General features: G+C 45.1%; 1 protein-coding gene and 1 long non-coding RNA gene across 4 annotated transcripts in view; one reads left to right on the top strand and one right to left on the bottom strand.

Moving 5' to 3' along the window:
* The window catches only part of WASF2 (WASP family member 2), a 76126-nt gene extending 61362 nt beyond the window's left edge, over nucleotides 1–14764 (bottom strand). For all 3 annotated transcript variants that reach the window (XM_047792816.1, XM_047792812.1, XM_047792813.1), the window contains exon 1: nucleotides 14587–14764. The gene's annotated coding sequence lies outside the window, so the exon portion shown is untranslated. The remainder of the gene's footprint in view (nucleotides 1–14586) is intronic.
* A 436-nt stretch (nucleotides 14765–15200) lies between these two features.
* Nucleotides 15201–25471, top strand: LOC125134022 (uncharacterized). Its single transcript, XR_007136542.1, has 2 exons — nucleotides 15201–15304; nucleotides 23782–25471. It is a non-coding gene; the product is annotated as an uncharacterized LOC125134022 (long non-coding RNA).
* The last annotated feature ends 628 nt before the right edge of the window (nucleotides 25472–26099 follow it).

A 26099-nucleotide genomic window follows, 5' to 3' on the forward strand; every position in this document is an offset into this window, starting at 1 on the left:
TGGCCATTATTAATAAGTCCATAAATTAACAAATGCTGGAGGGGATGTAGAGAAAAGGGAAGCCTCCTGCACTGTTGGTGGGAATGTAAGCTGATACAACCACTATGGAAAACAGTATGGAGGTATCTCAGAAAACTAAATATAGAACTACCATATGACGCAGCAATCCCACTCTTGGGCTCATATCCAGACAAAACTTTCCTTGAAAAAGATACACGCACCTATATGTTCACTGCAGCACGTTTCACAATAGCCAAGACATGGAAACAACCTAAAATGCCCATTGACAGATGAATGGATTCAGAAGATGTGGTATATATACACAATGGAATACTACTCAGCTATTAAAAAGAACAAAATAATGCCATTTGCAGCAACATGGATGGAACTAGAGACTCTCGTACTAAGTCAGTCAAATACCACAAGAGATCATTTATATCTGGAATCTAATATATGGCACAAATCAACTTTTCCACAGAAAAGAAAATCATGGACATGGAGAATAGACTTGTGGTTGCCAAGGGGTAGGAAGAGGGAGTGGGATGAACTGGGAATTTGAGGTTAATAGATGCAAACTATTGCCTTTGGAATGGATAAGCAATGAGATCCTACCGTATAGCACTGGGAACTATATCTAGTCACTTTTGATGGAGTATGATAATGTGAGAAAAAGGAATGCATATATGTATGTGTGACTGGGTCACCTTGCTGTACAGTAGAAAATTGACACTGTAAACCAGCTATAAAGGAAAAAAATAAAAATCATTAAATTAAAAAAAAAATGAGTAAAACAGGGAGTTCCCGTCGTGGTGCAGCAGAAACGAATCCAACTAGGCACTATGAGGTTGCAGGGTCAATCCCTGGCCTCCCTCAGTGGGTTGAGGATCAGGCATTGCCGTGAGCTGTGGTATAGGTCACAGAAATGGCTCAGATCCTGCATTGCTGTGGCTGTGGTACAGGCTGGGAGCTGTAGCTCAGATTAGACCCCTAGCCTGGGAACTTCCATATGTGGTGGGTATGGACCTAAAAATAGCCAAAAAAAAAAAAAAAAGAATGGGTAAAACAGGGAAACAGGGAGTTCTCTTGTTTTTCTGTTTTGCTTTGTTTTCTGTTTTTTAGGGCTGCACCCGCGGCACATGGAAGTTCCCTGGCTAGGGGTCAAATTGGAGCTATAGCCGCCAGCCTATGCCACAGCAGTACTGGATCTGAGCCATGTCTGTGACCTACACCACAGCTCAGGGCAACGCCCTATCCTTAACCTGATGAGTGAGGCCAGGGATTGAACCTGGGTCCTCATGGATACTAGTCAGATTTGTTTCCACTGAGCCACAATGGGAACTTCCCAGAGTTCTCTTGTGGTGCAGCAGGTTAAGGATCTGACCCTGTTACTGCAGCGGCTTGGGTCGCTGCTGTGGCATGGGTTCAATCCCTGGCCCAGGAACTTCCACATGCTTCATGTATGGCCAAAAAAAATAAATAAAAAAGAATGGGTAGAACATTTAAATACTGATGTTCTCCAAAGAAGATATAGCCAACAAACACATGAAACGGTGATGAACATAATTAGTCATAAGGGAAGTGTAAATCAAAACAGGAGATGGAGGGGATAAATTGGGAGTTTGTGATCAGCAGATACAAACTACTGTATGTAAAAGATAAACAATGAGGTCCTACTGTATAGCACAGGGAACTATATTCAATATCATGTAATAAACTATTAAGGAAAAGAATCTGAAAAAGAATACATATATATCACTGCTGCACACCAAACACTAACAACATTGTAAATCGACAATACTTTAAAAAAACAAAAAAAACAAAAAAAACCCCACAAGGTATCATTTCACACCCACTAGGATGGCTATAATCAAAAAAACAGATAAGACATATTGGTGAGGGTATGGAAAAACTGGAGTCATTCCACTGCTGTGGAAATGTAAAATGTACATCCACTCTGGCAGTCTGGCTGTTCCTCAAACATTGTTATCATATGACCCTGCAAATCCACTCATAGTTATATACACAAAAGAAACAAGAACATCTGTCCACATTAAAAAATCTGTACATGGGAGTTCCCGTCTTGATGCAGTCATTAATGAATCCGACTAGGAACCATGAGGTTGCTGGTTCGATCCCTGGCCTTGCTCAGTGGGTTAAGGATCCAGCGTTGCCGTGAGCTGTGGTGTAGGTCAAAGACGCAGCTTGGATCCCACATTGCTGTGGCTGTGGCACAGGCCAGCAGCTGCAGCTCTGATTTGACCCCTAGCCTGGGAACTTCCATATGCTGTAGGTTTGGCCCTAAAAAAGGAAGAAAAAAAAAAAAAGGTTTTAGGAGCTCCCTGGTGGCTCAGTGGGTTAAGGTTAAGGATCAGGTGTTGTCACTGCTGCGGCATGGGTTTGACCCCTGGCCTGAGAACTTCCCCTGGTCCACAGCCAAAACAAAATAAAACAAAAAACAAAATGAACCTCCTTATCAATCATACAAAACTTTGAAACACCTTTGTCCTTATAGTTCTTTCTACCTTGGAAATAAATCTCTTTCCTCATCTCTTCATTTGGCTTGTTTATCTTCATTCTTCAGTTTATCATCTTCTCAGAAAAGCCTCTCATGACCAGCTCTAAGTTCCTTCATCATCTCTATTACAGCACCCTATTTTATTCTCTTCCTAATATATCGTAATCTTTCAATATTTCATTTGTTTGATTCTTGTCTGTCCAAGCCTCCTTAAACCACATGAGAATGGGGGCCTTGCTTCTCATAGTCACTGAGTTGTATTCTTTGTACTTGGCACATAATAGGTACTCAAAAATTATGTGTTGAGGGAGTTCCTGTCGTGGCTCAGTGGTTAACGAATTCGACTAGGAACCATGAGGTTGTGGGTTCGATCCCTGGCCTTGCTCAGTGAGTTGAGGATCCAGCATTGCTGTGAGCTGTGGTGTAGGTCACAGACGTGGCTCGGATCCCGCATTGCTGTGGCTCTGATGTAGGCCAGTGGCTACAGCTCCGATTCAACCCCTAGCCTGGGAACCTCCATATGAGGGTGCGGCCTCAGAAAAGGCAAAAAGACCAAAAAAAAAAAAAAATTATGTGTTGAATGTTAAACTAGTAACTCAATACCGGGCATTATCTTATTGTTGAACATTGAATATACTAAAGCCTTACAGAGAACCTACCGCTTCCAAGGCTTCAGGTAACACACATGCATATCTGAAGTGAGAGGATACACAATATAATGTAAATTAAATAGAATTAAAATTTTAAAAAATTCTTCTAAAGGCTACTGAAAATAGCAAATACATATGACTTAAGAAGACTAATTTTTTCCCCCAGAGAATTCATTTAGAAACAGAAATTAGAGTGTTCTGATATAGTACCTTCTCTAGATAAAGATATATAAACAAAGGGGTCCCCCAGGGAAACCTATAACAAGTAACATTTTTAGAAATTATCTAGAAAAAACTATCTAGTGAAATCTTAGTTTGCAGACGACTCTAAAGTAGTAGCCAGAAGTATGACGGTAGAAAGTTGTGTGTTGAGAAATGCAGAAAATAGCTTCCATGTAGACAAAAATAAGGTAATTTAGTAATGGAAAAATAGTCCAAACTATAATTATGAGATGATGAGCTCTAAAGCTACCTTTACAATACAAAAAAAGGGGGGGGTGGTCCTCAGAGTCCCTGAACTCATTCTGAATACAGCTACAAAAAGGCAACAAAATGCTGCCTGTTATTACCAAAGCTTTGGAAATGCAGAACACATTATCCTGCCCTTGTACAAACCAAAGTGTATCTGTACCTAGAACAGAATGTGCAGTTGTGGTTATCATAGCACAAAAAAAGTAAAATAGATAGAGAAGGCCTAGAAAGCTATCCCCAAAGACCAACGGATAGAGAAGCTTATATATGCATACAGATTTGTTTTAAATATAGCTATAGATACATGAAGGACACATTAGTATGAAACAAAGAGGGTGTGAAATGGTAGCTACTGAATCAAATCTTAGAAGGTATAAAGCAGTTAGAAGTCTAAGGAAACAAAGTATATTTTTAAAAATTTAGCAGTTTCAAAATCAGAAAGACAAGTTTTACGTCAAAAAAGAGAGGAAGGGAAGGGGGGGAAGAGGGAAAGGAAGGAAAGGAAAGGGTGAGGAAGAGGGAAGGGAAGGGAAAGGCAAGGCCAGGCAAGGAAGTCAAGGAATTGAATTCTTGTCCCAGCAGGCTTAGCTGTGTGACAGTGGGCATGTTACTAAATTTCTTCAAGCCTCACTTTTCTCATCTGTAAATAACTAATTTGAAGGATTGCTGTGAAATGGAGATATGCACACTGCCTAGCACATGGTGTATACTTACTATCCAGCAGCTATTGCTTTTATTAGGACTAATAAAAAGTAATAGTTTACTACTCAATACAGTAATATAAAGTAATAAAACTAATTACTCAGATGGGAAGTACAGAATGTAAGGAAAAATAATTCAAAGATAGTCTAGATAAACTCATAGGCAACATTTCTATAAGAACCTCCTTCCTAAAAGAAATTATAAATTTTGGACACTATAGCCCTAAATTTTTTTTTTTTTTTAGAGCCACACTTGCAGCATATGGAGATTCCCAGGCTAGGGGTCGAATCAGAGCTACAGCTGCTGGCCTACGTACTCCACAGCCACAGCAATTCAGGATCCCAGTCACATCTGCGATCTATACCACAGCTTACAGCAACACCGATCCTTAACACACTGAATGAGGCCAGGGATTGAACCTGCGTCTTCGTGAATGCTAGTCAGATTGATTTCCGCTGAGCCAGGACGGGAACTCCAACACAGCTGTAAATTTTGAAGGTGACATTTTCATCCCTTTCCCACAAGCAGAAGAATTCTGGGCTAGAGAGGTGATGTATCCAACCAAACATGCCATTCATTGTCTTAATTTACAACAACAATAGTTAACATTATTTGAGCAATAGTCTAAGTAATGATGTCATTTAATCCTCCAAAATCCTTTGAGATATGCTCCTTATTTTACAGTGACATTAGACAGGTCCTCATCTTTACAGATGAGAAAACTGAAGCTAAGAGAGTCATTGCCCAAGGCTACATACAGAGCTAGTAAGTGGAGGAGCCTACATTTGAAATCAGATGGACTCACCCCAAAATCTATACCCATAATCACAGAACTATACTGCCTCTTACTCTGTAAGAAATGTTGGGTGTTGGGTATGTAAGAATGACATGAGTGATGAAGCAGTGTACAGTAAGTATTCAAAAGGTTGCTTGATGAGTTCAGCCCGGTCAAGATCATTGCCAGCTGGATACTTAGATTTAGGGTGGTCACAAGCATCAACAGTGAATTAACAGGAACTGATTAATGAGGATGTGACAAATCTAATACAAGGAGGGAAGCCTAAAAATCCCTAAACTGTGGTCTCAGCTATGGTAAACAAAGTGCAGAGGAAGAGGAAAATATATGAAAATGCTAACTAGTATGGAACACCTGCTGTGGCTCAGTGGGTTAAGAACCCTAGTAGTATCCATGAAAATGCAGGTTTGATCCCTGGCCTCAATTAGTGGGTTAAGGATCTGGTGTTGCTGTGGCTATGGTGTAGGCCAGCAGCTATTTCAACCCCTAGCCTGGGAACTTCCATATATGGCCGTTAAAAAAAAAAATTATTAAAATAAAAAAATAAATTTAAAAAAATGCTAACGAGTGGGATTATGGGTGGTTCTTATTTTCTGCTTCATATCTTTTGAATTTGGCTTTTTTTTTCTTTAAACAAAGAGCACTCATTACTTTCATAATTGGAAAAAGGTAGAAATAAAAACAAATCTGAGTAAACTCTTTTTTTTTTTAATCTTTTTAGGGCAGCACCCACAGCATATGCAGATTCCCAGGCTAGAGGTCGAATCAGAGCTGTAGCCGCTAGCCTACACCACAGCCACAGCAACTCGGGATCCGAGCTACATCTGTGACCTACACCACAGCTCACGGCAATGCTGGATCCTTAACCTACTGAAAGAGGCCAGGGATTGAACCTGCATCCTCATGGTGGCTATTCAGATTCGCTTCCACTGAGCCATGACTAGAACTCCGAAAACTCTCATTCTTTATTCACTTCTGATGTGTAATTTGTTGCAATGAACATGTATTACTTTTGCAATTTCAAAAAGATTTTAAAAACAAATAAATCTAGTATATTAGAAAAAGGGACATGTAAGTAACAAGGCAGGTGGGAAAGGATGTGATGTTAGAATAAAGAAATCAGGAACTGCAGTTTGTTGGAAAGAGCTCTAAATATGCCCCAAAGGACTTGGGTTTATACTGATGTACACATCAATATAGATAAATCTCAAAAACTTTATGTTGAACAGAAGAATTCACACACAAGAGTGCATACTGTAAGAGTCAAGAACAGGAGGAAAATTAATATATGAGGATAGAAATCACAATAGTGGTTGCCTATAAGATAGTAGGGACTGACCGGAAGGGAGGAGGAAGAAACTTGGGAGGGTTATGGAAATGTTCTCTCTCTTGATTGGGGGTATTGGTCACACAAATGTTTACACTTGTCAAAACTCATCTAATTATATATTTGCATTTCTATGCATTTCACTGTATGTAAATTTTACCCTTAAAAAAATCTCATAAAAAAAAGACAGGGTTCAATCTCAAATCTGTTATTAGTTGAGTAACGAGAACTCCCACTGTGGCAAAACGAGATCAGGAGCATTTGGGGAACGCTGGGAAAGGGGTTCCGATCCCCGGCTCGGCACAGTGGGTTAAGGATCTGGCATTGCTGCAGTTGCAGCTCCGATCTGATCCCTCCATGTGCCATGGAGCAGCAAAAAAAAGGAAAAAGGGGATAAAGTTGGCCTTATTCTTCTCATGATTCCACAGATGGCTTTGTTACCAGGGACACTAATCTTCAGAGACTATCAGTATTCTACAAAGGGAAATTTACTTATAGTCCTCAATTGTGAATGGAAGGGAACATCAGCGGCATGACCTAAGACCTTCTCTTACACAGTTGAAAACAATTTCTCAGTATATGATTTGAGAGAAAGCTTTCTAGACTGAGTACTTGCTAGAACAATAGCATAATCAGGGGAGAAAAAGGTCTCAATTCTAAATACGTGACAGTATAAGAACTGCTCATTACTTCACTATGTCAGTTACAAAGTTTAGATGTCCCTGTAAGCTATGTCACAAATATGTGTGTAACTATGAATGTGTTCATACATAAACACATATTCACTCAAATTGGAACTGAGTTGATCCACTGCTTCTTCCCAAAAGGGCCTCTATAGTCTAAAAATAAGAAACAATTGTGTTCAACTGGAATTAATCTTACAACTAAGAGAGTATGTCTCAGACGTTTCTGTATTTTACCTGAAAAGAAAAACAGCCTGAAAAGTAATATCACAGGCAAAGTTCAATAGTCTCTCCCATCAATCTCAACCTGTTTTTATTAGTATATAGAAATCATGATGAAGACCAAGTTTTTCTGACATACTTCTATATCTGAACATTATTTCCTCTGCAAGCATTCAACAATCCTTGTTTCTATTCTTCTCTTTTCTAATTCAATTCTGTTTGGTTTCTAAGTTAAGAAGTGTGCTTCATTTGCATAAATGGTAACTATTCTGAGATACCATTCATAACTATACATTTGAATTCTCTAGAGTACTATTCATAACTTCAAATGGAACAGGAAAAAAAGCACTCATTCAACTTCACTTTAATGGTGACTAAGACATGAATGATTATATTGCAGCGGGTTGGCCAAAGGAGTGAAATTCCCCAGTGTTACTACTAACTTGTCACTATTTTATGAATGCCCAAAGGACAACTGCTTTGACCAATCTTCCTCTCAGGAAAAATACTGACCTTAGAAAAACATGCCCATTAGATAAGCATGTTTTTTAGAGTTATAAAGTATCTAAGGATGTTAACAGATACAATATATCTTAGCTATGAAGCCCAAAATTTAGCAAAGAATCCTAACAAGTCCTGGCAAATTCTCTATAAAACCAATGCTGGTTATTCTTTGGATGTTAAACTTTTCAGTTATTAGCTTTTCTGAGAAACAGTCTTTTATTTAAGGTAGTAATATTCTAATAGTTCTTTACTCCATCTAATCAGTGGCAGAAACAATTTACATAAATCTACATAAATAATTTAGCTGTCTGTATTGCTCTAGTACAGTTAAACCAAGTAAAATTTGAACAGAATAGTATACATGTAGGTGTAACTTGGTCCCCATGTTGTACAGCAGGAAAAAAAAATTAAAATAAAATAAATTTGAACAAAATAAAAATAATGGGGCTATTTTAAGGCTGTCATCTCCTGATTTCTCTCATTTTTCTTTCTTATCTAAAAGTCAGAAACAAGATCCTATATAACCAGACAGAAGCCATGAAAGGATAGCACACACTGAGGACATCTATACTCACTTCCATGACCCCACTATCCCTACCCTTGACATAGTTTTCAACAGGGGGCAATTTTGCTCCCTAAGGGACCTCTGACAATATCTGGATACTTTTTTCTTTCTTTTTAGGGCCACACCGACAGCATATGGAAGTTTCCAGGCTAGGGGTTGAATCAGAACTACAGCTACAGGCATACAACAGCCACACCAACACCAGATCCAAGCTGTATCTGCGACCTACACTGCAGCTCACAGCAACGTCGGATCCTTAACCCACTGAGCAAGGCCAAGGATGGAACTCTCATCCTCATGGATACTAGTCAACTTCTTAACCTGCTGAGCCACAACAGGAACTCCTTTGGAGACATTTTTGGTTGTCACAAACTAGGGAGGAGGGGGTGCAGATTTACAAGGCAGTGGGTAAAGACCAGGGATGCTGCTAAATATCCTTCAATGCACAGTACAGACTATCACAATACAGGGTTTTATCCGGCTCAAAATGTCAACAGTACCAAGGATGAGAAACCCCTCCACAGGGACTAAGAAAGCCCTACCTCTCAATAAATGTTTGCTGATCAGAACAGAAAAGGAAAGACCATGAATTGGAAGAAAGAAAAGCCTACAAGAATGAAAGACAGAGATCTGACTTAAACATTGCTAAAATCTATTAAGCCTTTATTGTGTGTTGCACACCAGACATACAAAAATGAACAGTACATGAGTTCTTTGTGTGTGGCATAGCGGATTAAGAATCTGGCATTGTCATGCTGTGGTACGGGTTCAATCCCCAGCCCAGGAACTTCCACATGCCACACACATGGAAGGAAGGAAGGGAAAAGAATAATACAATCCAGCCCTTATAGAGCTCATCATCAGGTAGGAGAAAGCTTTATTTAGCATTTGTCTGATATCTGATAAATGCTTTAATGAAGGAGAAAGCATAAAAAGGAGCCACTCGACTTTTCCTAGGAATGATTCACAAATTAGATGGCATCTTAGCTCAGTTCTGAAGGATGAGTAAAAAGTACCTTATTTTACAGCTATATGCCTCTTTCCAAAGAGCTATCTCATATCTTAAGTCAACAGAAACTATGGAACACCAATTATGTTCCATACATTGTGTTACGTGCTGAAGACACAATCAAATTACAACTTCCCACTTCTTCCCTTGGCATCATTGGTGTCCACCAGCCTACCTCCCTGTCACAAATCCCCAACAATTCTTTCATTTATCAATTCTCTTAGTTGTCAGTAAGGCTTAAACAAAACTTTCAGTTGCCTGTTGACAAGACTCTATCTAATCTTTCCTAGATCACAAAATCAGGGTGATGATGCTGGCAGAGTAACTAGCAATGAATTGACTATGGGTCCAGATCTGCCTTCTGTTGGATGTGTTTTGGTACCTTGGAAAGTTACTTTACGAAAAAACTTGGGTCCTCTTCCACCCTACCCAAACTTAGGACCAATAGCAAATTAATCAACATTTACTGAACACCTACACTGTGCTCACATCAATGGTTCTCAACCCTGGTTGTTTACGGACATCAGAGCTCCCAAGTATAATTTATTTTTTAATGGTAAATTCTGATTTAAGACAAGTTTGCTGCCCTGGCCTTTAGGCTTTACAGAATACAAAGAAGCATAAGACAAGTTTCTGGTTAGAAAAGCTTATCCACAGTCACAAAGAGTAACTTGTAACAGAATGTTTGTTCACTAATTTGTAATCCTTCTGCAATATTATCAGTGTTTATGAAATAGGAGAAACTGAGGTAACCTGGATAACAACTGTTCTTATTCCCTAGTCCAATCAAACACCAACTGCACTTGCAACTCCTGATACACTGTTCCACAGCCCTTCTATCTCCCAGTGAAAGTACCATTCTCAGGAACTATGGCGACACCCCATGTAGGAGGATGAATTGAGACCCTCAAACCAGGTGGCTGTCCTAACGGCCAGAATCTCTCAAATTCAAACTGTCATGGGCCTTCTTTTAAAGAGAAGAAATAATTATTTAACCTCCAACAATACCAGTCCACCTCAGTCTACAGTTGAAGTGTCCAAGAAAAGTAAAGAGTAGACTGAATGTTTATAAATTTGCTTCTAGAGGTCCTTGGCCATTTAAAGAAATCAAATTCATAAGGCTGGTAAAATCTAGTTTTTCATACGGCATACACTTGAAATAAAAAATACCTTAAATTAAATACTCTATATGTATATATGTATCTTACCAAAAGGCATAATAAATTAAAAATGTCTTAATTTTGGAGTTCCCATTGTAGCTCAGCCAAGTTAAGAACCCAACCCTCTATGAGGACTTGGATTTGATCCCTGGACTCACTCAGTGGTTTAAGGATCCAGTGTTGTCGCAAGCAGCATAAGACACAGATGCAGCTAAGATCTGGTGTGGCTGTGGCTGTGGCATGAGCCTCAGCTGTAGCTCCGATTCAACCCCTAGCCCAGGAACTTCCATATGCCACAGGTGCAGCCATAAAGAAAAAAAATCTGACATAAATCCCATCCACAGCAATGACCTCATACTAAAGAGCAAGTTAAAGAAACATCAGCTTTAAATTCTGCAAACATGAAGATCCTCACCTGATTAGTCGTTCTCTGAATCATATGGAAAAAGGAACAATTCTCTTAATTGCTATACAAAAACTGCTGAGCAAAAGACCACATAAGGAGTTCCTGTCGTGGTACAGCAGAAATGAATCCGACTGGGAACCATGAGGTTGAGGGTTCAATCCCTGGCCTCGCTCAGTGGGTTGAGGATCCAGCGTTGCTGTGAGCTATGGTGTAGGTCACAGACGAGGCTTGGATCTGGCATGGCTGTGGAATAGGCCATTGGCTACAGCTCTGATTCAACCCCTAGCCTGGGAAACTTCATGTGCTGCAGGTGTGGCCCTGAAAGACAAAAAGACCAATAAATAAATAAATAAATAAATTTTTTTTTTTTTTTTTAAAAGAGCAAGGTGTCATTCAAACATCTAAAATAGGGACCAATGATGGTATTAAAAGGTAAAATTAGGTACTTACGGAAAAATGCATATTGGCATAATTAGAATAAGGCTGTCACATGAGTAGTTCTCTTGTGTGACAGTGGGTTAAGGATCCAGCATTTTCGATGCAGGGGCTTGGATCACTGCTGTGGCGTGGGTTTGATCCCTGGCCTGGGAACTTACACCTGTCTCAGGTGCAGCCAAAATACAACAAGACTGTCACATGAAACAAAAGAAGAAAAGTGTCTTCTGATACTATTTTTAGGACTGATGACTCAAATAGAGCTTGGTTTACAAAATCTGTCCTTGTTCTTGTCATTGTATGTTTCACCCATAAAAGTCCGGAATCCCTTAATTTCAATTCCAAAATCCAAAGGGCTATAAAAAAGTTTCTCATTATTTATTTGATGACGAATCCTGATGTGAAATGACATGAGGCTATTTATGGTTTTTACTGCAGTTCCTGTGAACAGTCTGACATTTTACTGCAGAAATAATAATGTAGGTGCTACCCTACACCTCTCTGGGATATTGTATAACATATAGAACATGCACCATACTCCTTTTCTAAAATCCAAAAAATTCTAAATTCAGAAGCACATTTGGCCTCAAGAACTTTTTTCTTTTGATCCCAAGGTACTGTAGGCTGGTACAGTAATTAAGATTAAATCTTATACAGAAAATATAACTAATACAGAGACTGAATGGGTAGATTTTCACAAGCAATAAATTCAATGTCTTAACTATTAACACAGACAATCCCATAAAAATAAAGCATTATAAAGACTTCTAACAAATGTCAAAAACCGAACACACCATTACATGTTTTTCAAGTGATGGTGATATCTGCATCATCCAATACCTAGATCAATTCCTCTTAGGTTGAAATCCACTCATTTTGTTGTTGTTGTCTTTTTATGGCCTCACCCAAGGCATATGGAAGTTCAGGCTAGGGGTTGAATTGCAGCTGTAGCTGCTGACCCACACCACAGCCACAGCAACATGGGATCCGAGTCGTGTCTGCAACCTACACCACAGCTCACGGCAACCTCGGATCCTTAACTCACTGAGAGAGGCCAGGGATTGAACCTGCGTCCTCGTGGATACTAGTCAGGTTCATTACAGCTGAGCCACAGGGGAACTCCTGCAATTCACTAATTTAAATCAGTTTTTTAAAAAAAGAAACCCAAGGACCACAACTGGTAATTATGTTGAGAAAAAGAATCATCTACTGATAAGTAACGTATTTAGTAAGGTGTTCTGATTTTTTTTTCATTAAATCAGACGGTTTAAGATTTAAAATTCTTTCATTCTAGAATACAACTTCTAAACATTGAACAAATTACAATTGACTTTTTCCATGAAAGCAGAGCCTCACACGGGACAGCAACAGGGACAGTCTAAAGGTATTTCAACGGGAAGAGGAGTTTCAGAGTTCTTTCCTTCCTTCCTCCTTCAGTTGCTGCTTTTCTGGTTTTAGAATTTCAAACAAAGAAATACATATTGGCTCCACTGCTAAGAAACGCCCTCTTTCTCAGCAACTTCCTCTTCCAATTTTCTTCCCTACCACTGACATATGAGTACAATACACACTGCCGTCCTACCATTTTGATTAACCAAAAGCTCTGAGGCTTGGAAAAATTTCGGGCTGCAATTTATAGTACCCACTCTAGGTCCACAATTTTCATCATCTAGAAGTCAAATAACAGGAAGCACAAATAAAGGAGCATTTCACTTAATCAAGAGTCCAGCTACTGAAATTTTCACCCCTGGCAATCCAAAGAAATTTGCACTAACAAATACGGAATTTCATCCATCCCAGGAAAACTTGGCCTTTTTGGGGAAAAGAAAAAGTTACTAGGCTGGCATCATTCTGAACTGAGAGTCAAGTCTATGCACCAATAGTTGGTGAACTTTCTTGTACAGGCCACACAGCAAGGATTCAAACTGAGTTTGCTGAGGTTCTGACACACTTCAATGTGACTTTTACAATTTAGAAATGGTCCTTTTCAACTCACAGGCTGAACAAAGGGTTACAATTTACTGTCTAGAGATCAAGACCCAGCCTGTCCCCATGCCAGAATTCAAGTAACTCAACTATACTTCAGTAAAATGAATTTTTTTTCAAAAGTCAGTTCAAGTGTCTAGGACCCAACCCCTCCCCCAATGTGTGACAAAGCAAACTTCCTTTAAGTGGACAGTGAATTCTCCCTGGCTCAATGATTCTCAAAGGAAACACCTTCATGTTGGTAAGCATTGCACCTTACTGTGTGACCTTGGGCAAGCTACTTAACTCCTCTGAAATTTAAGTTTCCTTATGTGCAAATTCTCAAGGGTGGCTGTAAAAATTAAGTAAGAACATATGCCTAAACCAGGTATGACACACAGGAGGAGCACCATAAATGTTCCCCTTCCTCCTCCTAGTCCACCTGAACTCTTCTGGGCCTAAATTTCAATCAAAACCCCAAGAGGCTCCAAGGATTCCTTCCTCTTCTGTCTCTATGGAGACCTGTATAAAACTTCCCCATCTCAAAGGCTCTAGGATCCTGGAGGACCAAGACACGCACACTCCACCCCACTATAATCTGGGTTTACCCAGACCCTTCCTGGATGGGCCCCCAGAGACAACTCTTCTCCTTACTCTGCAGACCATCCTGTAGACACACACACACCTCCCTGCCACTCTGCAACTAAGGCCTAAAATCTCTAAAAGCACCTCAGTGCCTTCAGGGCCCTGAGATGGAAACTGAGGCTCCACCTGGGGAAGAACTTGCCCAATATCTCGGACAATGTCTGGGATCCAACTCTTGCACATCTGCCTGCAAAGGCTTCGCTTTACAAATGGGGGAAATGAGGCCCAGAGAGGGAAGTGACTTGCCCAAGGTCATACAACGAGTTGGTGGCAGAGCCAAGTCAGGTTGGGGCACTTCTCAGCTTCACAGGCCCCTCCAAGCCCACGAGGGGATCTCCGGGACACCTCCTCCCGGGGGAGGGAGGAGTGTACGGTAAGACACTACCCCGCGTTGCCGCTCCCCCGGCCTCTGCCGGTCCGCGACAGGAGGCGCGGCACCCACTCCCCCGGGACACGGAGCGGCTCGGGAGGGGTGGCCAGGTCGGCCCGGCGCCTCTGGGCCGGGCCCGCCCGCGGAGACTTGTTGCTCACCTTGTATCGCGCGGTCGCCCTCAGAGACGGAGGGGCTGGCCGGCCGCCCTTTTCTGCACAGGGTCTGATCTCGCAGGCCGCCTCGCCGGCTGCCACACAGCCAGACCCCCCCCTCAGCGCGCTACGCCCCCAGCCGCGATCACCCGGCACGCGTCCGCCATTACGCGATTCCCCGCCCTGGGATGCGGCCACACCCCGCCAACCGCCCTGATTGGTTCTCTGCCCCACCCGCCGGGGGCTTCCGGGTATTCCATTGGCCCGAGTGGAATGTCAGTTAAATAGCTACGCAAACGACGTACTCAATAGTACAGTCCCGGGAGCTCCACCCGAGCTACTTCCGCAATCGGAGTAAACAGCAAGGGGCAAACCAAATGAAGTGGGGGTGGATTTTAAACTTAAAAAAATTCCTAAATTCGAAGTAGGAGAGTCCCACCTAAGAAAATGTAAAACCTTGTAAAAGTGTATCAAATGGCTAATCCTCCTTGTTAGAGTTCAAAGAGCCAGAATCTGTGGTGGAAGGAAGGGGCCAGGCCCATGAACTTTCTGTAGCCACCCCTCAAGTTGCAGATATTTTTGACACTTTCCTCCGGGTCTCCCGCGGGGCAGAAAAAAGGGTGGGGAGAGTGAGTCATAGACTCCAGCCCGCTGCTAAGGGATTCATCCGGGGCGAGGCCTGGGGTCCTGTGATTGGGAGCTGGTTCTGAAAGGCCAGGGTCAGGTGAGTTGGACCCTGGTTCAGCCGCCACCTCACTCTGTTACCTCAGACAACTCTGAACTTATCTGGGTCTCAGTTTGTCCTTCCGCAAAATAGGAGTAGTCATGTCTGCCTCGTGTTCTAGAGTACTTGTTAAGGATTCATGCATGAATGGGAATATGTGTGTCTTGTCGATTATAAAAGGTTGCTGGCTGGATATCGAGATGACAAATAACAGGTTAGCAAAGGAACCTCATTTAGGTACTCTGGAGCAACTGTGTAAGGCAGATACTGTCCTCGGTTTGCAGAAGTGAAAACGGAAAACTCCATGACTTACCCTGAGTCGCCCAGGGGATATGAAACGACCTTGGGACTCAAACCTGTATCTTTTGGCTTCCATTCATGTATTTCTCCCTTCTGGGACTGGTGTCCCCTGAAAAAGACTTCCCTCCCCAACATCGTAGCATTCCAGGGAGGGTCTTGAAGATGCCTGGCCAGTCTCCCATCTCTCTGGCTACCATAGACTTAGGCACAGTCCACCCCCCAGCTATTGTTAATCACCAAGGTTCCTGGGAAAAGTGATCCTAGGGGTGCACATGAGCTGTTTCTGGGGTCCTCAGAAGCAGGAAGTGAGCCAGGGATGAAAGATATGACAGATGGGTCAGCTAAGGCAGAATCCCAAACAAAGGGAGTTCCCTTTGTGGCTTAGTGATTAACGAACCTGACTAGGATCCATGAGGATGAGGGTTCAATCCTTAGCTTCACTTAGTGGGTTAAGGATCCGGTGTTGGCATGAGCTGTGGTGTAGGCCGCAAATGCAGCTTGGATCCCGTGTTGCTGTGGCTATGGCTGTGGCAGTGGCTGCAGCTCGGATTTGACCCCTAGCCTGGGAACTTCCATATGCCACGGGTGCGGCCCTAAAAAGCAAAAAAAAATCCCGAACAAGGACACAGAAGCGCCAAGATGGGCATCTCCATGCCAGGACTTAAGTCCAGGTCTCTGCTCTCAGAACAGGGCTCTTTTCACTGTAAGATTGTTTTTCTCAGAAGGGCTGTGCTGCCTTGGCTATAATTCCTAGTCTTTCCCTCTCTAGAAAGGAAGGAAGCCAAAAAAGGAGTGGGAGGGGAAGTAGTCTAAGACTTTAGAAGGGCAAAAACCACCAAGTGGGTGGTGCCGACAAAGCCCCAGTGCCCGCTGAGTCAGTGACCTCCAGGCTCAAATTGGGACATGTGGTCTGACAACCAGTGACTATTTTATTTTGGCCACACCCATGGCATGTAGAACTTCCTTGGCCAAGGGATTGAACCCACGCCACAGCAGCAACCCAAGCTGCTGCAATGACAATGCTGGGTCCCTAACCCAATGCGCCACAAGAGAACTCCCAACCAATGGCTATTTAAATCCTTACACTGGCCATCGGGTGCTAGGAGGCAGCAGGTGCTGTGCAGAGGTCAAAATCCGGGTAGACTGACCTAAGATTGAATCCAAGCTCCACCACTTTCTCGCTTTAGGCCTCATCTGCCTTTTCTCTAAAGCAGGGATAACAAGTTTGCTTGTGGTGCAGCAGGTTAAGAACCCGGTGTTGTCACTGCAGTGGCTTAGGTTGCTTCTGTGGTGCAGGTTCAATCCCTGACCCGAGAACTGCCACGTGCCATGGAAGCAGCCAAAAAGAAATTAAAATAAAAAAATAAAATGGGGACAACAGAGCAGTTGTGAGGATTCAGTGAGTTAGTTGTGGAATTAATGAGTCATGTGTGTAAAGAGCTGATAGCTATTTATTCATTCATGGATTTATCCATTCAATAAAAAATTATTACACATAGACCATGGGTAAGGCAACCTGCCAGGGCTGCAGCTACATTGGTGAGCAAACCAGACTCAGAGACCCTCATGGAGCTTACAGTTTGGTTGAGGAAGCAAGTTGTTAAATGATCAGACAAATGAAAATATAGTTAGAAACTGTAGGAATTCCTGTCGTGGCGCAGTGGAAACAAATCCGACTAGGAACCATGAGGTTGCAGGTTCGATCCTGGCCTAGCTCAGTGGGTTAAAGGTCCAGCGTTGCCGTGAGCTGTGGTGTAGGTCGCAGACACAGCTCGGATCTGGCGTTGCTGTGGCTCTGGCGTAGGCCGGTGGCTACAGCTCCTATTAGACCTAGCGTGGGAACCTCCATATGCCACGGGTGCGGCCCTAACAGGACAAAAAGACAAAAAAAAAGAAAAAGAAAAACTGTGATAAGGAACCAGAAGGCAAAGTACAATGTGTATATGAAAGTGAATGTCAGGGAGTGGGGCGAGGTCAGTGGAGGCTTCCTGGTGGTGGTAGGAGAAGTGTCGCAGGCCAAGAGAAAGGGTGTGGAAGGCATCTAGGCCAACAGGGATAGTGGCATTGGGGAAGGAGGGTGGAGCTCAGGCCCAGGGTCCAAACAAATAAGGTGTTGCAGGGGAGGGAACCTGGCTTTGAAAGTGGGGCTGTTCTCCAAGGGTCTCTGTTTTTTTCTGACAGTCCCTGAAAGAACACAAGCTTTGAGGCCAACCTCCCTGGCTTTGAACCTTGGTTCTAGGATCTGGCCTTGGATTGTGTGACCTTGAGCAGTCACAAACCTCTCTGTGCCTCAGCTACTCTTCTGAGAAATGGGGATAGGGGTAGAAGGGCACAAGGTGAGGCGAGGGGTGAGAATTCAATGTGGAAATGTATATAAAACATTCTGGCACACAGAAGTCATTCCTTCAATGATGCTTGATCTCCACAGCATGGAGGGAGGTGAGCCTGAGGAACAGATCAAGCAGATGCATTTGGGAAAGAGCTGATTCGAGTGTCTGTACACTGGGCAAGTTGTCCTCTGACTGTAATTGTCATAGAAGACTTTGGAGGAGTTCCCTTGTGGTGCAGTGGGTTAAGGATTTGGTATAGTCACTGCAATGACTCAGATCACTGCTGTGGTGTGGGTTCAATCCCTGGGCCAGGAACTTCCACATGCTGAGGGTTCATGGCCAAAAAAAAAAAAAAAAAAAGACTTTGGAGCCAGGCGGGCCCAGGTTCATATCACAGCTATCCCCCTTCTTAGCATATGACCTTGGGCAGGTGACTTCACCTCTGAGCTTCAGTTTCCCTATATGTAAACTGGGGATCACAATTGCTTCTATTTCCCAGAGCCATGCAAATTAAATGAGATAATAAATGTGAAGCAGTTAGCACGGTGATTGGCACATGGTGGCAGTTGTTGACTGTTAACTTTAATAATTATTATTTTTATTGATATCGGCAGTTACTACCTGTACCAGAGAAGATTCTGGGGCTTTGCTTGAAGGTTGTCTGGCAACAGAAGCCTTCGTTTCTCCTTCTAGGCAATGGAGATAGAGGAGTTGCTTCAGAGGGGGTGATGCTGTGCATCTTAATAGTAATTAATAAGCACTAACACTGAGCATTTATTATGTGCCAGCCATGTGCTAAGTGCTTTATATGCACTAGCTCATAAATCCTCATAGCAGTCCTAGAAATTAGGTCCTGCTATTATCATCACTTTACAAATGAGATAAGGGAAGCACAGAGAGGTTAAGTGACTTGCCAAAGGCCAGCCAGTTAGGAAGCAGCATAGCTGGAATTTAAGCCCAACCTTGGAGCTTGAGAGGGCTTGCTGCTCTTGAGGGGCAAGCCCTCCCCCTGCTACCCTAAGAGCTATCACCTGGAACAAAGAAATAATTCACTGCCTGCAAATTCCAGGTTCTGAAGGCCAAGCCCCATTCTTCTCCCTCCAGTTCTAAAAAATAACCCCTGCCTGTTCCCTGTCCCCTGGGGCTGATAAGATCAGGGAAGGGGACTTCTCCCTCTGCAAGGGGAAGCAAAAAGGCATTTAGAGTCACCAGAACTGGGTTGGAGTCCCAACTTTGCCACTTAATGGTTCTGTCTTAGCCAAGTCACACCCTCTCTCTGAGCCTCAGTTTCCTTATCCATAAAATATGGATGCTAATAGCCCTGCCTACAGGGCTGTTGTGAGGAGCAGAAAAAACAAGTCCTGCGTAAACTATAAGGTGCCATCAGCGCAAGGCTTCCTCTCCTTGTTGCTATGGGGATGGCAAGCACTCCAGGAAAGCAGCTGACGCCAGTATAGCATATAGCAGGCAAATTGCCATCTCTGAAAACAGTCCTGGATTCGAGTCCCCTATCTGCCTTTTGTGTCTGTGTGATCTTGAGTAAGTCTGAGCCTCAGTTTTCTCATCTATGAAATGGAGTGAATCATACTGATCTTGTAGGGCTGGAGAAAAAACACAATGAAAGAATGTATAAAAAGCGGTGAGCCAATGCCTGGTACAGAGCTGGCGGAGCACAGGCAGCTGAGGGATTTGAAGCAGAGGGACCAAGGAGAATTCCCCCCACTCCCCCGCCCCCCGGCCCCATCCCTCCGCACCACCGAGATCTGAGGACAGGAGGGTGGAGGGCACTGTGCTCGGAGCCAGAATGGTCTCCAGCCACTGCCCTGCCTCTGGCATCCTTGCTGTGTCCACTGCATCTCTCTCTCTCCCTCTCTCCTTCTCGTCAAACAAGTTCTTCTCCACTGAGCAGTCCCAGGGGGCCCCCAAACCTCGGTTCCAGCCAAGCTTGCAGGCTTTCCCCGCCTCCACATCCTGAATCCACAGCCTTTGCATTTGCCATTCCTTCCACCTGGAATGCTCTCTCCTCCCGGAGCGACTCTGATGGGGAAGAGGGGGGTGCTGGAGGGGAAGGATCTGGAATGATGCTCCCCCACCTCCTCATTCCCCTTTCCTGCATCCCCCACACTGTAAGCCTGACCTCCCCCTCCCAGCGTGGGGGATGAGGCAGCGCTTGGAGGGGGAGGAGAAGGGGGAGGACTCAGTGAAGGGCCCTCTGTGGGGTTTTTCACCTGCTCAGAAGAGGCAGACGGAAATGAAAGCTCTAGAAAAAAAAAAAAAAAAAAGCATGCCGCTCTGCTCCCAAGGCCCCAGCTCGATGAAGCCTCCCCACTGTGCCATCTTCTCTCCCTCCCCCTCCTCCTGCAGGCAGGTGCCACACAGTTAAGGAACATGGGTGGGCGGCAGGCCAGAAAGACTTGAGTTCAAATCCCATTCCTGCCACTTACCCAGTGAGTGGCCTTAGCAAGCTGTTTGGCCTGCTTACACCTCATTTCTTTGTAAAAGGACACAGCCATCCCTGCTTCTCAGGCTGCTGTGAGGACTAGGTGAGATCCCGGATGAAAGTGCCCGGCACAGCCAAAGCACTTAGCAATGGAGATCACAACGAGAGCAAAACACTCAGGGCCCACGCGTGCCTGGCACGGCTCTCAGCACCTTGCATATTAAATTGACTCTTTAATTCCTGGTGAAATCGATACCACTGCTACCCCCATTTTGCAGACGAGGACACTGAGGCACAGATTTTCTAACTTGCCCAAGGCCACACAGCCAGGGAGAGGCAGGGCTTATCTCTGTTCTTACTCACCACACTATGGTACTGCCAGTGATAGCTGTCATGGCTATTTGCTTTTATCCAGACTGACTCCATGCCCTCAGTAAATACATGTTATTCTCTTTTCTCCCACCTTCAAAACCCTGCCTGAATTTTCCCTCCTTTGGGACATTTCCCAGTCTATTCATTTAACAAGTGTCTATTGCCGATGACACTGGCCAGGCCTATGGAGGGCACTGGGGACCGCGGATCAATCCACCCACTTTATGCCCTCAAATGGCCCCCAGTCTGGTGAAGGAGAAGACACACACATTAAAAATTACAGTAAGGGAATTCCCGTGGTGGCTCAGCAGTAACAAACCGGACTCGCATCCATGAGGACGCAGGTTCAATCCCTGGCCTTGATCAGTGGGTTAAGGAGCCGGTGTTGCTGTGAGTTGTGGTGAAGATCACAGATGCGGCTCAGATCTGGTGTGGCTGTGGCTGTGGTGTAGGCCTGCGGCTACAGCTCCAATTAGACCCCTAGCCTGGGAACCTCCATATGCCGCGGGTGCAGTTCTAAAGACAAAAAAAAATATATATATATATATATATATATATGTATATATACACACACACATATAATAAAAGGAGACACCAATTACAGCAGGAGCTGTGAGGGCTCAGAAGCGTAGAACTTAACTGGAGGATTGGGGCAAGCTCACAGAAGAGGGGTCATTTGAGTTGGGTCTTGAAGGGTGAGTAGGAGTTCCTCAGACAGACTTATGAAGTAGAGACATAGAATATGATGTATAGAGCAGAGCCAACAAAGGAGACTGAATAAATACAGGCTAGAGAGTAACATGGTGGGATCAGTTCTGTGCCAGGTCTTTTACTGGGCACTACAGATATGGAGGTGGAAAAATATAAACTTGGCCCTCAGGGAGCTTACAGACTTAGTGTCAGGGGATAGAAAGCAGCAAGTAAAGCAAAAATAGCAATGTTGGAGTTCCCGTCGTGGCGCAGTGGTTAATGAATCCGACTAGGAAACCATGGGGTTGCGGGTTCGGTCCCTGGCCTCACTCAGTGGGTTAAGGATCCGGCGTTGCCATGAGCTGTGGTGTAGGTTGCAGACACGGCTCGGATCCCGTGTTGCTGTGGCTTTGGCGTAGGCCAGCGGCTACAGCTCCTATTCGACCCCTAGCCTGGGAGCCTCCATATGCCGCTGGAGCGGCCCAAAGAAATAGCAAAAAGACAAAAAAAAATAGTAATGTTAAAGAGCAATTCAGAGGGGCTTTGGGATGACCAAAAAAGAGACCTAATCTTGTCGGGGGGTCAGTGAAAGCTTTCTGGAGGTGTAGTTGTCATGGAGGAGTAGTTGTCATGGAGGAGTAATTGTGATGTCTAGGTTGAGGTTTAAAGATTGGAGTCAGATTATGTCACCTACCACTCCCCCGCCCATATGTAAATTCAACATAAAAACAAAACTAACTGTAAGAGAAGGGCAAGGGACTCCAGTAGACTTCTGATTTTTGTCTCATATATATATATATATACTTTTTTTTTTTTTTTGCTTTTTAAGGCTGCATCTACAGCACATGGAAGTTCCCAGGCTAGGAGTCTAATCAGAGCTGCAACTGCCAGCCTACACCACAGCCGTAGCAACACAGGACCATTAACCCAATGGGCAAGGCCAGGGATCGAACCTACATCCTCATGGAGACTAGTCGGGTTCATAACCCACTGAGTCTCAACGGGAACGCCCCAAAATATTTCTTAGAAGTCATGTTTGGGCGTTCCCGTTATGGCTCAGTGGTAATGAACCCAACAAGTATCCATGAGGTTTCAGGTTCGATCCCTGGCCTCACTCCTTGCGTTAAGGATCTGGCGTGGCTGTGAGCTGTGGGGTAGGTCGCAGGCGCAGCTCAGATCTGGCGTTGCTCCCATTCGACCCCTAGCCTGGGAACTTCCATGTTCCATGGGGGTGGCCCTAAAAAGCAATAAATAAACAAATAAATAAAAGTCATGTTTGCGTGCCTGCACTTTGCTGGTATCCTAAATACATGTTTGCTCTGCTCATGGGGTAATCTGACAGGGTGACAGGCCAGAGGGTGAGAATTGCTGAAGAAGGGTGTTGCAGGCAGGGGGAGGGGGGGTTCACAGGAGTACAAAGGCCCAGAGGCAAGAGAAAAGATGACGTGTTGGGGGAAACGGGAAATCCTTTGCTGAGAGCACGCAAATGGGATAAGGTAGGGATGGAGGATTGGACTGGATTCCCGAGGGTGCTGGGGAGGCCCAGAAGGGCTTTCACTGGGATGGGACATAGTCAGATGTCCCATCCCTTCCATAAGATCACTGTGAATAGACCTTTTTAGGGTTCGAATTCATTCAAGACGCACCACAGTCATACCAGCTATGTTCCAGCACTGACCCAGGTGCCAGGGCCGCCAGGGATAATTAAGGGTTCTGCAGACAGAGCAAGACGCGGCGGGGACCTTGAGTGCCACCCCCTCGGAGGGGTCTGAGTGGATAGAGGCCTGGAGCATGAGCGTGTATGGCTTTCACAAAAAAGAAAGCCAAGCCCTGGGCTGGACAGTGAAGCAGGGAGCTGGGAGAGGGCGCTCATGGAATTTGCAGGGTCCTTGCCGGGGAGAGACTGGTAATTCCTAAGACAGAAGCATGAAGGAATGAAGGCGGGAGTAGAGGCAGGCGGGTTAGGGGTGAAAACTCCTGATCCTATAACCTCCCTAGAAGGTGGCCAAGTCGGCAGAGGGGCAGAGGCCCGGCCAACCTCTTCAGCCACCGCCCCCCCCCCCCCCCATGCTGTCTGAGCCCTGCTGAGCCCTGCAGCTTGTCTCCTCCTGGCTCCAGAAGTCAGACCAAACCCTGAAGGAGAACAGAGGCGGGTGAGGAGGGGGCGGGCGGGAAGCAAGCCCAGGCCTCTCACCCCAGCAGGGCCTTGCTTCCCAGCGGCTGGAGCCAACCCCGCTGAGGAGCCAGAGGTTACAGGGAAGGATTAAGGAGCTGGTTGCTTTTTTACCCAAACTGTGGCTGCATTTCTCTCTCTTTCTCTCTCTCTCTCTTTTTTTTTTTTAAAGAAAAATGTTCCTGTATACGCACCCGGAGGCTTTTGCAGGAGGCGGCTGTTGGAGAACCGGGAAAACAAGCCAAGAAACAAGAGAGAGGAAAAAGACCACGCCTCGCTTGGCAGATTCCTAATGGCCCAGGAGACCTGAGGCTTTACAGTGGGAGGCCGGTGGGGGCTGGCTCGGGTGGGAGGGAAGGGCAGGCCGAAGGACAGCCACTTGCTGGCCAGTGACCTTGGGTGGGATGCTGCCTGCTTCCCTCTGGTGAGAATGGGGAGACGGGGGAGGGGGGGGACAGGGCTGGCCTTCTGAGGTCACAGGAAGGCCCCTTCCAGCCTGAAACGCGATCTCGGGATGTGGGGCCTGCCAACCTGCAGCGACCCTGGGCCAGCAGAGATGAAAGGCTGCCTGTCCCCAGCTTCCGGACCCCCGAGGCTCCTGTGCCTCCGACTTGAAGGGCAGCAAAGCTGCTGCAGCTGGCTGAAGGCAGTGGCTGGGTGCCCCTCCCCCCCTTCCCCAAACCTGATGTCATCCAACCCTCCCTTCCCTGTTTTTCAGAGGACGCTCCAGCCCAGAGAGGTCTGGTGACCTGCCCGAGGTCACACAGCAAGTTAGAGGCTGAGCCAGGACTCACCACAAAGTCTTTGGACTCTAAATCCAGACCTCATTCCCTTTCCCAGAAACTTGGCTGCCTGGGGGCTTACCCTGGGGAGTTGGAGAGACCCAGGGTTAAGGAGGACAGTTGGGAGCTGTGTCTGTTTGAAGTCACGACTTAATGTTGACTAAAGTGCTTTTTTTTTTGCTTTTTTTAAAAAAAAACAAAAAGAACGTTCCCAGCCCCTGCCATGAGCCTGGACTTGCTCTGCTGGCAGGGGAAGGAATGCAGCTCTGGCCGCCACAGCTGCTGGTGGCCAGCTGCGGCCTCAGCTCCTGCTGCTCCCACCCCAGCAGGCAAGGGGACAAAGGCCTCCTCTCAGCCTGTCCCCTCCAGCCCCCTGGATCAGTGGGGGCAGAGCAACAACCACGAGGCTCTGTCACTGACCAGCTAAGTCACTGTTTCTCTCTGGGCCTTAGCGCCCTTTCTGGAAAATGGGGGCAGAGTATCTGCCTGATCTCTTTCTCAACACTGTTTGGAGGTTCCAAAGAGGTAAAATTACAGAAATACAGGAGTTCCCCTTGCGGCTCAGCGGTAACGAACCATGAGGAGGCAGGTTCAATCCCTGGCCCCGCTCAGTGGGTTAAGGATCTAGTGTTGCTGTGGCCGTGGTGTAGGCCAGAAGTTGTAGCTCTGATTTGAGCCCTAGCCTGGGAACTTCCATATGCCTCGGGTGCAGCCCTAAAAAAACAAAAAAATTACGGAAATACAAACCTTTCAGCACCTCCTTCTGCCTGAGGGTCGACCTACTCAGAGACCCCTCCACCTTAAATGGCCCTCTCCCCACTCCTGCTTCACCTGGCCAGCCTCAGCTCACTCAGCTCAGCTCAGCAGGACCATCCCTTGCTCTGGGGAGCCCCCCCTCACTTTCAACTTCCAGACTGTGCTGCTCCTTCAAAGTGTTTATCACTGTTGTAATTAAATAATTAATTGTGTAATTGGTTCTGTCTCCCCACTAGAATGTGAACTCTGTAATAACAATAGCTGACCTAAAATGCTTACCCAGTGCCAGAGACTTTCCATAGATAAACCCGTTGAATCTCTGTGGCAGGTACTGTTCATTTTCCCATTTTACAGATGAGGAAACTGAGACAGCGAGAGATTCGGTAACTCACCTGAAGTCACGCCAAGTTGGAGGCTGAGCCAGGACTCAGCATAAAGAAGTTGCTGAACCAGGATTCAGATCCAGATCCCAAGCTGGAATCATTACCTCACTGATAAGACAGGTTCTGCTTGTTCCTTGTCCATCCCAGCTCCCAGAACATCTGGCCTACAATAAGTGCTCGTAAATATTGGGTGAATGAGGACACAAACAGGTGATGGATACGCTGAGTATCTGGAGAAGACCAAAGCACCATCCCGGAGTGCGTTTCGCAGGTGCCATGTATGGAGCTGAGCCATGGTGAGGGGAGGGGGAGCCCAATACAGTGTTAAAGATGGATTCTTGGGCTTCTTTCTGGAACATACAAGCCAAAGCCTGGGACATTATCTTTGATTCCTCCCTCCACTTCATCTGCCAGAGCCATTCAGTCCCCAGGCTCTGCTTCATGTCTCCCAGCGCTCCCTCCTTTCTCCATCCTTCAATCCCCATATTTTTCTTGGATTTTCATGCAGGTTTCTCTGTCTCTAATTTCTCCTCCTTTAAAGTGAGCCTCTAAAAACAGAAAGCTAATTG

Source organism: Phacochoerus africanus, chromosome 8 (assembly GCF_016906955.1).
Source record: "Phacochoerus africanus isolate WHEZ1 chromosome 8, ROS_Pafr_v1, whole genome shotgun sequence".
NCBI lineage: Eukaryota > Metazoa > Chordata > Mammalia > Artiodactyla > Suidae > Phacochoerus > Phacochoerus africanus.